Below are 13269 nucleotides of genomic sequence, written 5' to 3'. Positions count from 1 at the left end.
TAGGTGTCAACTTAGGAATGAACAAGGAGATACATAGTTCTTTCAAATTCTTTTACAGAGTCCATTTTTAAAAATGTCTGAAGACCATCAGGCTATACTGTATATTGTGGAGATGGGGTTCAAAGGTAGAACAGAACCTGCTAGAAATGATCTTCGATCCTGCATTCCAAATTATATTTCTCCCCAGTTCTCCTGAGTACCTGAAATTACCCATCATCAGAATCCTAATACTTCAAATTCAGACACTGGTTTCCCACAGTTTTTGTTGTGTAAGAGATGTGATTACCAGATTAGGATCTGCAAGGAATATGAGAAAGTTTAGATGTATTTCATTATAGAAAAAGGTGGTGGGGGTACAAATTAGGACACCTGAGTATTAGTCTCTGCTCTATGCCTATCCAGAAGTTTATGCTACAGGACAAGCTACTATATTCTCTATCTAGGTAAAGTTAATAAAAGTTAATAAAATAACTTGTTAAACTTCCACCAAAAAGGAACAGGGAGGGGGCACCTTAAAGGTCAGGCTGCTTATTTCTGTACCGGGAGGTATAGAAAGGATTGGGACTTCCCAGGTGGCGCTAGCGTAAAGAATCTGTATGCCAGTGCAGGAGATAGGAGACAGGTGCTCGATCCCTGGAAGGGAAGATCCCCCGGAGGGAGGGCACAGCCACCAAATCCAGTACTCTTCCCTGGAGAATCCCATGGTCAGAGGGGCTGGCTCCTCTGACCCCCATAGGGTCGCAGAGAGTCCCATAAGAGTGAAGCAACTTAACACACAGCACATAGAAAGGATTAATTATTAACCACAAGAATAGGCCATCAATTGTCACTCACGCCCCCCTAAGCCGAGAACTTGATGAGAACTATAGCCCCAGTTCCATCTCTGGAACTGTGGTGCCCAAACTAGGAAGATGCGGAACAGAGAATGTCTAAAACTGAAAGGGAGGCTTTGTGGAAAGCAATCACCCATGCCTCCTATGGCATCTTTAGCTACCACAGACCCCAAACACAGTACTTTGTAAACGTTTCTAGTTTATTGGAATACTGCCTTCAAAAAAATTTTTTTTAAGTTAAAAGTTTTTGGGGGGGAGGGGAGAGAGGAGACAAAAGAAAGGAGTTAAAGTCTAAAAGGACAGAGAGGGTAAAGCTTCTCACCTCATTCGTCCAGTCACCCAATTCCTCTTCTAAGAGGCAACTTTTACCAGTTCCTCATCTAACTTCTCTCTTTTATTTATTTTTACCAAACACTCTCTTTTACTTTGTTTGAAAATCCTCCAATCATAGTCCCTCCTGGTGACAGGGGGAATCTATAAAAGGCCCTGGCTTTGTTCACCCCGAAACGAACCTACGAGGATCAGTAGTAGCTGGTTTTGAGGCCGGGGTGGGACTGACGGGGGAATGAGAGTGAGAGAACCCGAGAGGACCGTCAGGGCGCACTCCCTAAACAGGCGAGTCCCTCACGGCTCCTCGACGTCGTCCTTCTCAGTAAGGTGCTAGTAATACCTGCAGTTGCTTCCTTCAGGGGGTGGGTCGAAGGTCGCAGGCAGTGCGTGCTGACTGCGCACAGCAAAGCGCCTCAGGACCCTAAAGGCGCAGGAGGCCGCCTGGCGGCTCTGAGCCCTGAGGAGAGGCAGGGCTTCCCTCACAATCTGCCCCTCCGGCCCTCCCCGGCACCAGGAGCGCACCTTCTCGCCCGCAGGCGGCCGACGTGACGGCGCAGAGCCCGCGGGGCCTCGGACTCCTCCCCGCGCCCGCCTGAGGCCTCAGGTGACCGAGTCCCCTCTTCAAAGGAACAGGTGGCGGCTCCTCATTGCTATAGAGACGACCCGGCTCGCGAGCCGCGCCCAGGCCCTGACCGGGGCGTCGTGACGTCATCACGCCCTCCCCGGGCGCCCAGCCTGGCGGGCGGCGCGTCACCCGGGTCGGGGGGCGGGGCGGGGCTCTGAGGGGCACCGTTCGAGACCCCGGCCGCCCGGGCTCCGGCGGCCCGGGAACCGGGATAAGCGAGACGGCAGCCGCCGCGACTCGGGGTGCGGGGTGGAGCCTGCCCTGTATTTTCTATACGGGTTCCCGGGCTCGGTGGAGGCCCGCCGAGAGGAGAGGAAAAGTGCGGCGGCCCTGGAACCTGGATATCGCGCGAGGCAAGCGGCTCGCGGGCGGGCGGGCTATGGCGCAGGCGGGTTGCGGGGCCGGCGCTGGTGGCGGGGCCCGGTGCATGGCGGTCTGTCGGCGGAGTCGCCCTCGGGGGCTGTCAGGTTGGTGGCTGCGGGAAGAGTGGGTCCACCGTGCCCAGGTGGGAGGCCGGGTGGGCGCAGGGTCCCGGGAAGGTCCCGAGCCTGGCGTGCCCACCCTCCTCTGGCCCTGTAGCTCGGTGGCCGGACTGCTGGTCGGCGGCCTGGCCCTCCCGCACCTCGGGCCCCGGGCCCCATCCCTGCCCCGCAATTCCGCCCTGCGACTCCTGCCCTGTGACTCCCACACCCCACCGTGTGACTGCGCCCGCCCCCATCTCTGACCCCCCACCCAGTGACCCTAAGACCTCACCAGCTAATCCTCACTTCTTACTCATTGACTCTGGTCAATCCAGGAACTTCCTCGGCACTGCCCAGGGGCCCACCAACACAGTGACTCCCCCAGCTCTGAACCAGTGACTGATGACCAGACATCCCCACATCCCCTCAAACCTTACTGACTCCACTAGTCTGGTAACCCGTCCAGTTCTACCCTGTATTCCCCCACACACACAAACTTGGTGACTCCCCTCAAACCTTTTCTGGTAACTCCTAAACTCAGCCGTCTAAAATAGTTTCTCACCCACTCATCTTCTAGGTAACCCTCAATATCTGATAATCCATTCTTTTCCCTGTAACTTCATGACCTCATTCCATGTTCCCCCTCCATCCTGAAGTCACCTCCGCTGACGTCCCTGTCTGCACTTCAGCCCCCCAGTGTCAACCAGCACGTGACTTAACAAGTGCCGTAGCACAGATCTGGTGCCCAGGAAACTATAGAGATGAATATGAAGCAGATGTAGTTGGAGGCATCAGAGAATCTGGATTGAGTATGTGGTCCCAGATTCGTCTTAGCTCTGCCACTAGAAGTCCTTTCCTCTCTCTGGACCTGAGTTTCTCATCTCTATTATGGTAAGGTTGGGTTAAATGACCTCAGTTTCCTTCCAGCTGTGAAGTTCTAGAATTCTCAATCAAGATAATATTTGTTTGCAATCATTTTTGTATTCCTAGCTAGAAGTTTGCTGTTATAACCTTACCCCAGGATCCACTCACTTCTTAACCTTATTCCTTCACTCCTGTGACTCCCTACACAATAGGCTGTACCCATTTCCCTTGATCAAGCCTCATCAGTTAACATGTTTGCAAAGCAGGATATAAGAGTATTTCAGCTTGGGGTATTGATGTGATTAGAGACCTCCTCTGGTTTGACTCTGGCCCTTAAGCTATGGTGCCTTGGGCATATCTTTTAGCTTCAGTTGTCACCTCTCCTCCTGGAGGATAGCAGTAGTGCTTGAGGTATTCAAGCACTTGGCACCAAGCCTAGCCTAAGGGAGCCCTTAAGTATATGCTGAGAAGCTCTTATGGGTCTTAACTCCACCCTGGGTGCTAGGGAGTCAGCAGATAATGAATGCAGGGCTCACACTTTGCATTATCTTTATACCCCTGAGCTCTTGGGGTCCCTGTCCTCGTAGATCTCCTATGGCCTCCTCACTTTTTTGGCTCTTGACTCTGGTATCTCCTTAATGAAGATAAGCACTTCGTGCTGAGCACCTACTGTGTACCACGCTTTGTATGTGTAAATTAAGTTTTCCCTTCACAAACCCAAGACGTGATTCTTCCTTTGTCTACCACTATCTCCCATACTTTGTTTGTTTTGGTTTAGTTTTAAACAAATGACGAACCTGGAACTCACACAGATGAGTAGCAGAGCTGGCATCTGAACCTAAGATCTTCAAAACTTTTATGATCCGTAGCTCCTAAACCTACCTGGGTTTCCAGGTTACCCTCAGCCCCTTGTTCCTTATTTTCTAACAATTCCTAGCCCAACATCAACACTTGCCATGACCTCCAAAGTTTCTATTAATATTAACCTTTGCCACATGGCTTGGTGTCTTCCTCAAACCATTATTCATAACTTCTGACCCCAAGTGTCCTGAGACCCCTGCACCTTAGTACCTCTCTTTATCCTTTGTCCAAATATCCTCTCACCCTATGAGTCCTTGGAGCTCCCGCTTATCCTAAGGCATCTCCCATCTCACTGGCACTTTACCCCAATCCTCTCATCCTAAGTCTGCTTACCCCCAGGTATTCATATAAATAAGAGATTTCCAATCTCTTATGAGTGTCCAGCTGCCTCCCTTCTGCCATCCATAGCTACATCCTATTACCCAAAACCTTTATCTAGTGACCACTTCACCCGGCTTCAGTGAAGTGACCCCTTTCCATTCCAGTGGGAACCCATCCTTCATAATCTGTACACCCTCCCATTCAAAGGTCGCTCCTTTTCACAAAGGTCCCTCCTGTTCAGTATCTTGGGAGAGCCTACCTCTCAAGATTCTTGGATCACATGGCATCTTTCTCACTTCCATCAGTGATCTCCTTTTCAAACCAGAATCGTCCCTTTCCTTATCCCTATTCCTGTGCCCCATCCATTCTCACAGTGCCTTTTTCCTACCTTACTCTTTTTCTCTGATGCATCCTCACCTCACCAATCTTGGTAACACTGATTATGATGTAAACCTTTCTTCCATCTTAATTCTGCCCTTCTTCCACTCTCCTGTGCATCTAATTCCAGGGGGATATGAATGACCAGACACTTTCTCCTTCCTACACACCCTGGCCAACCAAACCTCATTGGTTTGTCCAAAGAGCTGCACTCTTCTGATAATAGATCACTAAGATCACAGTCCTTTAGGTAGCCAGGAGAGGGTTCTTGGAAGTCCTTCTGAATCCATCTAGCCATGTCTCCTTGACAGTCTCTTCTGTTTATGAAGCTCCTTGTTGTATATGCTCTCAAAGAGTAGAACACTTTGATTGTCAGCCTTGAGGTAGCCCCATTGTTTTCCAAACCCTGGGAGGACTTTCCAGTTCTCTGCCACCAGGAGACTGGATGGTAAGTAGCAACATGTGACATGAAAGATCCACTTCCAAAAGTCTATTCTGTGGGTCACTGAATTCTCTGATCCCATATAATACACGTATTGGCTGTATAGCAGTAAATTCAGCAGAGAGGGAAACCAAGAGTTAAGGAAGAGGTAATCTTAGGGTCTGCAAATTCTGTGAATTGATTTTTTTTAAAGGAACTTTCACCTTGGGTTTGTTTAATCTCTCAGGCTAGAATGTATTCTGCCTTGGATGTTAGTTATTCCTACTGCACTTTTCTCACCCAACACCCATCCTCCACCCCACAACTGTGATTTCCTTAAGAACAGAGGCTGGGTTTTCTTATCCTCTGTCGTCTTAATCCTGTCCCTCATATGTAGCAGGTAGTCAGTAAACACTTACTGGATTGAACAAGCTCATTCAGAAATTCTGCCTCAGATACAAACAAGTGAAAACAGCTCATGTCTACATCTATTTTGTAGCTACGAAACCCTTCTTCCCAAATCCCTCCAAACATGATAAGTGGCAAGTCCCTTGATTTGAACAGTCTGGAATTTAGATACTTCCTTTTTTAGTCATTGCTTTGGTGAGAGAATGGGTGTAAGTGCTTTTTTTTAAACTGTATTTCTGGTAAGACTAGAGAAATTGGGTGATATAGTTACTAGAATACAGTGTTAACAAGACCAGAGTGTGTCATATGTAGATCAGTTCTCAAGAAAACAGCTTCATGAAGTATTTAGTGGGGGTTGCAGAGACAGAGAATAGAAGAAACCAAATTGACATAATGTTGGTAATTGTTGAATTTGGGTAATGGGTTCATGGAGTTCATTATACTATTCTTTCTACTATTCTGCATGTTTGAAATCCATAATAAAGAGTTTGAGAAAGAAGAAGAGGACAGCTAGGTGAACACGTGCAAGTTTAGCACCGTTCCTTGAAAGATATGTCAAAGCAGATGAGTTGCTGTTAAACTGAGTCAGTACTGCTATCTAGTCCCAACCTATTTTTGACCTCTTCTGTTTATGAGGTATCAGGAAGCCAAAGCCAAAAATTAGCACTATGCAGAATCGTACCATCCTGGCAACAAGCACCTGTTGCCCTGGTCCTGCCTTGCTTTCCAGCCCAGACCTGGTTTCTTGTAGTAAGGGACTGGGCTGGACCTAAGAAGAAGGAGAAGCTGTGCGGGGAGTGAGGGAGAGGTCAGAGCTCAACCAGGGTCTTCCCCTTCTGGCCTGAACCCTTTAGACCACTGGGAGATTCTAAAGGTAAGGATGTTCATTCATTCATTCATTTACTCGTTCATTCATTCCGCTAATGTTTGCTGAATATCTGCTAGAAGCCAGGTACTTTTCTAGTACCAGGGATAAGAGTAGTGAATAAAACAAAACTCCAGGATTTAAGTAGCTCACCTGTTGGGATGAAGCAGAAGCACATGATAAACAAGTAAAATATATATGGAGAAAATTAAGCAGAGAAGGAAGATAAAGAGTACCAGAAGTCAGGGTATTAAATTTTATTAGGGTGGTCAAGGAAGGTCTCACTGAAAGGTAACATCTAAGCAAAGACCCAAAGGAAGTTAAGGGGTGAGCCAGGCATTTATCTGAGGGAAGTATATTCCCTCTGCTGTCAGAGAGCAAGTGCAGAGGCCCTGAGGCAAGAATATGCCTCATATGTTCAGGAGATGTGAGGACACCAGTCATTATGGCTGTAGGAGGGTGAGAGAGGAGAAACACAGCAAGAGATGTGGGTGGGAGGAGATTTGTGGTAAATCTTATTAGGCCTTATAGGCCCATGGATTTTTTGTGAATTGTGAATGAGATGGGAGCCATTGGAGGGTTCGAGGCACGTAAGTGACATGATCTGACATAAAAGATCATTCTGGCTGCTATGTTGAGAATAAGCTGTAGTGGGGCAAGAGTGGAAGGAAGGAAACTGATTATGGAACTACTGCTATAGTCCAGGCAAGAAAAGTGGGTAGCTCGGACCCAAAGTAAAAAGCCGAAGCGTGAGAAGTGCTTGAATTCTGGATATGTTTTGAAAGAGGAGCCAGTAGGATTTGCTGAAGGATTGGAAGTGGCATACGAAAGAAATAGAGGAGTTGAGGATTGCGCTGTCACTTTTGGCCCGAGCGGTTTAACAGTGGAGTTCCCATTTACTGAAAAGCGGGAGCCTGGAAGAAGGGCACACAGCAAGGAAGGGAGCTGCGGGGTTCACTTTTGAATATGTCAAGTTTGAAGTGTTTGGGGACATGGAAATATTGAGTAAGCAGCTAGATACACAAGTCTCCTCGACTTGGTGAATGTCTACCCTTCTGGGAACTGAAAAAACACTGTTACCAGGCCAGAGACAAAGGCGCAGAGTGGAAGGACACTGAGGGCTCCGGTGTGAGGCTCAGCTCTGCCCCCCGGGTAGCCATGTGATCCTCTGGGGACTCCTCTGGCAGCTCTGGCCTCTGTCTCTTCATTTGCAGAATGACTGCTTTAGACTATGAGCTGTCTTCTCAGCCCCTCCCGCTGTGAGAGTTGATGAAGCAATGCTTAGAGCTAGTGAGATAATGTATCTGTATATCTGAGAGCATGTTGGAAACTGCTGAGCTCTACACAGGGTAATGTTATTGGTGCTGAGTCCTCCGTTCCTTCACTCAAGCAATACCCAGTGAATGCTTGCCATGTTCTGGGCTCTGGACACAGAGGATCCAATGACAGGGAGATATATCCGTGCCCTCATGGAACACTGCAGACGAGCCGCCTGGTGTAGTAACTTCATTGCTGAGTGTGGAAGAAGTGGCTGGGGTCTGACGGTCGGTCTAGTGTGGTGTTGGCCAGGGAAATCTTGTTCTTGAACTGGGTCTGGGAGAAAACTGTGGCTGTCATAGATGAGGCAAGGTGGTAATTCAAGTGAGGAAAAAGTGGGCATCCATCTGGGGCTGGAGAAAGAGCTGGGACGGTGGGGTTCAGTTCCTTCCCTCTTCACTCAGCATTTACTCTTCTGCCAGGAACTTCTTCTAGGGAGCTTATGTCTCTGCGGTAGATGAAGGGTTTCAAAGCCAATCTCAGAAGTTTCAATCAGATCTGATTCACAATAAGTGGAGCTGATTTAGGATTCAAATTTGAGCTATGTGACCTAGTAGTGCTATTCATTTAGCATCTGTGGGCACATTCTTTGTAAGGTGCTAATTAAGCCGAAATGCTTGCTCTCTAAGAACTTGAATTATTAGCAGTTTAACAGTAAGTAGGAGTGTGTTATTTTCATCCCAAAAGAGTTAAGTTTAAGGGAAAAATAACATAACTGGCAGAGTAATCCCTTCACTGCATCTGGAAGCACAAACATCTTATCCTGTGTCATTTAGATGTTTATGTTTCTATTTAAGGAGAGTCTCTGACCAACTAAACAAGAATATAAGATAAAAGGACTTTGGCAGTTCAGTGGTTAGGACAGGTTAGGACTCTGTGCTTCCGTTGCAGGGGGCACAGGTTCAATTCCTGGTCAGGGAACTAAGATCTGCATTCTGTATGCCTTGTGGCACAGTGAATAGTAATATTTTTTAAAAATACAAGATACAGCCCATCTCCAGAGAAGGCAATGGCAACCCACTCCAGTACTCTTGCCTGGCAAATCCCATGGACAGAGGAGCCTGGTGGGGTGCAGTCCATGGGGTCGCTAGGAGTCGGACATGACTGAGCGACTTTACTTTCACTTTTCACTTTCATGCATTGGAGAAGGAAATGGCAACCCACTCCTGCATTCTTGCCTGGAGAATCCCAGGGACGGGGGAGCCTGGTGGGCTGCCATATCTGGGGTCACACAGAGTCGGACACGACTGAAGCAACTTAGCAGCAGCAGCGGCAGCATAGCCCATCTTAATCAACAAGATCCCTGGAGAAGGGAATGGCAACCCACTCCAGTATTCTTGCCTGGAGAATCCCATGGACAGAGGAGCATGGCGGGCTATAGTCCATAGGGTCCCAAAGAATCAGACACGACTAAGCGACTAACACTTTCAGCTTTGAATGAACAGGTCACTCGCAAAGTGAGAGTAGGTATGGAAGCAGCATCTTGTGCAAGTAGCTCTTGTTTTCTGTCCTGCCTTTTTCTGGGATGGATGTTAGACCTCAGCGCCTGAGCGTTTTCTGGTGGGGTTAAGCACTGACGGATTGTTCTCTGGAGAACCTGCAGCCCCTATAGTGCCATCAGCAATGCTCACTTGCGCCTGCCTCTCCTGCGCTTGCCAACATCGATGGTTGGATATTTCTTTTTTTTTTTAATTAATAGACTATTTCTTAGAGCAGTTTTAGGTTTATAGAAAAACTAAACAAAGTACAGAGAGTCCCTGTATACTCCCTTTTTACGCACCCCTTAACCCTAACCCTCCCAGTTTCCCCCAGTTAGCATCTTACATTGGTGGGGTATATCTGCTACAATTGATGAACCGATGTGGAGGCATTATTATTAAGTCTATATGGCTCACTCTTTGTGTTGTACACTCTGGCTTTTGACAGGTGTACAATATCAAGTATCCACCATTACAGACTTATGCAGAATAGTTTCACTGCTCTAAAAATGTCTTATGCTCTGCCTATTCATCCCTCCCCTCCTTCCCCTGCACGCTTGACAACCACTGATCATTTCACTGTCTCTGTAAGTTTTTTCTTTTCCAGAATATCATATCATTAGAATGATACTGTATGTAACCTTTTCAGACTGGCTTCTTTGACTTAGCAAAGTGTATTTTAAGGTTCCTCTATGTCTTTTCATGACTTAATAACTTTTCTTTTTATTGCTAAGTAATGTTCCATAGTATGAATGTACCACAGTTTGTTTATTGAAGGATGTCTTGATTGCTTCCAGTTTGAGGCAATTATGAATAAAGCTGCTATAAACAGCCATGTGCAGGTTTTTCTGTAGACATAAGTTTTCAACTCATTTGGGTAAATACCTAGGAATAGGATTTCTGGATCTTATTGTAAGAATATGTTTAGCTTTGTAAGAAACTGCCAAACTGTCTTCCACAGTACCATTTTCCTATGCCATTTTGCATTCCCACCAGCATTTGGAGTTTTCAGTGTTTTGGATTTTCAGCTCCTGTGATAGGTGTGTAGTGATATGTCATTGTTTATTGGCTGTGAATACTTTCGCTTTGATTGTTGGTAATTCAAAAGTATAATATCATCATGATGATTGTTTCTTGTTCTTTAATTACAAATGAGAATGAACCGTTTTTGTGTGTTGTTTACTTAGTATTAGTGTTTTTTGGCTTGTGTGGATTCATATTGTAGCCTTATTTGTCCAGGGGAAATTTAGTATTATTCTTGGAGGTTTGTAAGTGTCTGCTGTGGCCTTTTCTCCACCTAGTTTTCTTTTATTGTGGTAAAATACACAGAACGTAAAATTCGCCATCTTATCCATTTTTAAGTGTACAGTTCAGTTACATGTGTTTTTTTTTATTTTATTGGAGTATAGTTGATTACAATGTTGTGTTTCTGCCAAACAACAAAGTGAATCAGTTATACATGTGCATATATCTGCACTTTTTTCGATTCTTTTCCCACATAGATCATTACAGATTATTAGTTTCCTGCGCTGTGCAGTAGTTCCTTAGTAGTTATTTATAAGTTATATGTGTTTTTAATATCATGCCTTATATTTTATTTCTTTAATATTTCCCCCTAATGCTGAGGGTTTTTTAAAGCCAACTCTTCTGACTTAGATTTCTTATCAAAGGGCCAAAACTACCTCCTCTTCCTGTTTGAGATCTGGATATTATTCCATTTTGATTAACTGATAATATAAATTTAACCTTTTTGTCCCAGTGGTTTTAAATAACATGTTTCTAAATAACTGTGATGATCCAGTCCCTTCTGAAACTGTCGAATAGCCCTTCTCAAGCACGCAGTGACCCCAAGCTGAATTCCAGTAACAATTCAAATGTAACCTCCTCATATCTGTATTAATTTGTTTGTTGATATAAAGTGATATCTTTAGGATAACCCTTCCAAATTGCCTTTTTTTCTGGACTTTTTTTTTCATGGACTAAAGGTGAGTTTGAAACTAAGCCGTGATTGCTCTGTTGAGTGTTTACAAACTAAGGTGTTAAATTCACTTAAACATTTGTCTGAAAATTAGATTTTTACGTTATCTGTTTTAGTTTAAATGAATGCCATTCTGCAGTAAAGGAGACTGTATTTTCATTGGCTTTTTTGGAATTAAAAATAATCTATTTTGCCCACCCTTTTCTGTGACTAATTCAAACTTGTAAAATGGCAGTAGCCAAATAGGAACCATACTAAAAAGCACTTTGGGCTTTTAACATCAGTGTGCCTTTTGGAAAGAGATGTTTAGCTGATGTTTTAAATGTGTTTCTGTTATTAATTTCCTGTTTTCTCTTTAGTTTTTGGAAACCCACAGAACCAAGCCTGTTTCACTACGGGTTTTGTGTGTGCACTGAAGTCTTTTTCTATAATAACAAATACTGAATCATTTTACTACAGCCTTCCAAATCTGCTTCTTATTTGTTTGCCGCTTGACTCCCTCAGTCTTTGTCCCTCCCAACCTAATGTCACTTTGTCCTTTCTGAGAAGTTTTCTGTATTTCCACATTAGTAATTATCTGAGTGAAAATTGTCATTTTTTCCCCAAAGTTGAACATTTCTCTGTTTCCAAGCAAATGTTTTCTTTTTTTGGTTCCTCTGTTACCGTCTGGGCTGACAGAGTCCAGAAACCCTTATTTCAAATGTTCCCAGAATTCGGGTTAGCAGAAAATGATAGACTAGCAAACAGGTGCCTATAGTCCAGGCGAAGCCCTGCCTAGGTGTGGATCAGATTAGATCTGAACCATGACATAGTGGAGAAGCACGTGGCTACTCTGATTTCCCATCTGTCACACGTCTAATTTTTCTGCTTTGAGGAGACAATTTAAGCCCATCTTTTTTCACAGAGAAAGATTCAGTGTATCTAAAAAGCTTTTCTAAATGTTAGCTCGCTGGTAACTCTATGTTTACAAGAGGAAACACATTTATACATTATGAAGTCATAGAGCTGTTTCCTGCACCAGAACCAACAATAGGTTAAGTTCATTTAAAAATGTAACAAACAGGAACTGAACTTGCTGCTATAATTCTGGGTGTGTCAGTCTCCCTTTTCATCCCTACCTTTTGTGTGGCTCTTATTCCTCACCACATCTCCCCCTAGACTAGCTCTCCATTCAGCTCGGGTCATTAGGGAGCTGGTAAAAATTACACCCTCCCAAAAAGAAAACATAGCAGCTACTGCTCCCCCACCCCCAGCTCCCCCCTGCCCTTTGTCAGAGGGCCACAGGAGTTACAAATCTGAAATGTCCAGTACAGGCAGGAACTGCTCAGACCCAGCCATCCTCAGGCAGTGGCAAGCCTTCTTTGGCTTTGCCAATGTCCCTGCAGTAGTACCCGGGTAATACTGGCACAGGAGGCTTCGGAGTTGACCATTATTTAACAAAAGAAAGGGAGAAAAATGGCAATCAGACACTTGTATGTGCCTAGCAGCCAAGAAGCAACTTCTCACCATCCACAGTCAGGCACTGTTGGAAGGCGGATTCAGCCATCCGGAAGGGCTAGAGAGCAAGAGGGGACTGTTTTATTAAAGGTTTATGTTATGAGGCTTAAGGAGGAAAACTGAATATTTAGCCTGGACATGAGAACATGTAAAAGAGTGGGGATTTGTTTTCTTTGAGTCTAAAAAGCGTTATTTTGGGAAATGTGGCTGCTAGCTGTTCCCTCCTTCTATGTGGTCAGGTTGAGAAGAACCAGGATTAAGTTGCAGTGGGTGAGGTGAAAGTTAAACAACCAGTATTCAAGTGTTCTAAGAGCTGATGTTGTGTTGCAGTGGATTAGCAAAAGGAGGAAATAAACCAGATATTAAGAGGTATGGACTCCGGGGCCAGCCAGCCTGGCTTACATCCTGGCTTCAGCACTAACTTGTTCTAGCACCTTGAGCAAATTACTCCACCTCTAAGTTTCAGTCACCTCAGCTGTAAAATGGGGATAGTGTACTCACTTCCTCATAGGATTGTTTTTAAGATTAAAAGGGATAGTATACAGTACTTTAAACAGCAGCTGACGTGTATTAAGGACTGTATATTTAATAAATGTAATTACATGAACGGTGGCAAGGATTTTAGGGTCATT

At 45.2% G+C, this 13269-nt stretch overlaps 1 protein-coding gene and 1 long non-coding RNA gene across 5 annotated transcripts in view; one reads left to right on the top strand and one right to left on the bottom strand.

Moving 5' to 3' along the window:
• LOC106503482 overlaps positions 1-1867 on the bottom strand; it is an 88957-nt gene extending 87090 nt beyond the window's left edge. Inside the window, exon 1 of the long non-coding RNA XR_001917081.1 lies at positions 1686-1867. This is a non-coding gene — a long non-coding RNA (uncharacterized LOC106503482). The remainder of the gene's footprint in view (positions 1-1685) is intronic.
• Positions 1916-13269, top strand: part of ZNF76 (zinc finger protein 76) — a 28756-nt gene continuing 17402 nt past the window's right edge. For 2 of the 4 annotated variants that reach the window (XM_018038781.1, XM_018038779.1), the window contains exon 1: positions 1916-2141. The gene's annotated coding sequence lies outside the window, so the exon portion shown is untranslated. Of the gene's footprint in view, positions 2256-13269 lie in introns of all 4 variants that reach the window. The other 2 variants (XM_018038782.1, XM_018038780.1) reach the window with 1 other exon arrangement.

This window comes from Capra hircus, chromosome 23, assembly GCF_001704415.2.
Source record: "Capra hircus breed San Clemente chromosome 23, ASM170441v1, whole genome shotgun sequence".
In the NCBI taxonomy this organism is placed as follows: domain Eukaryota; kingdom Metazoa; phylum Chordata; class Mammalia; order Artiodactyla; family Bovidae; genus Capra; species Capra hircus.
This window is presented reverse-complemented; position numbering and strand designations above follow the sequence as displayed.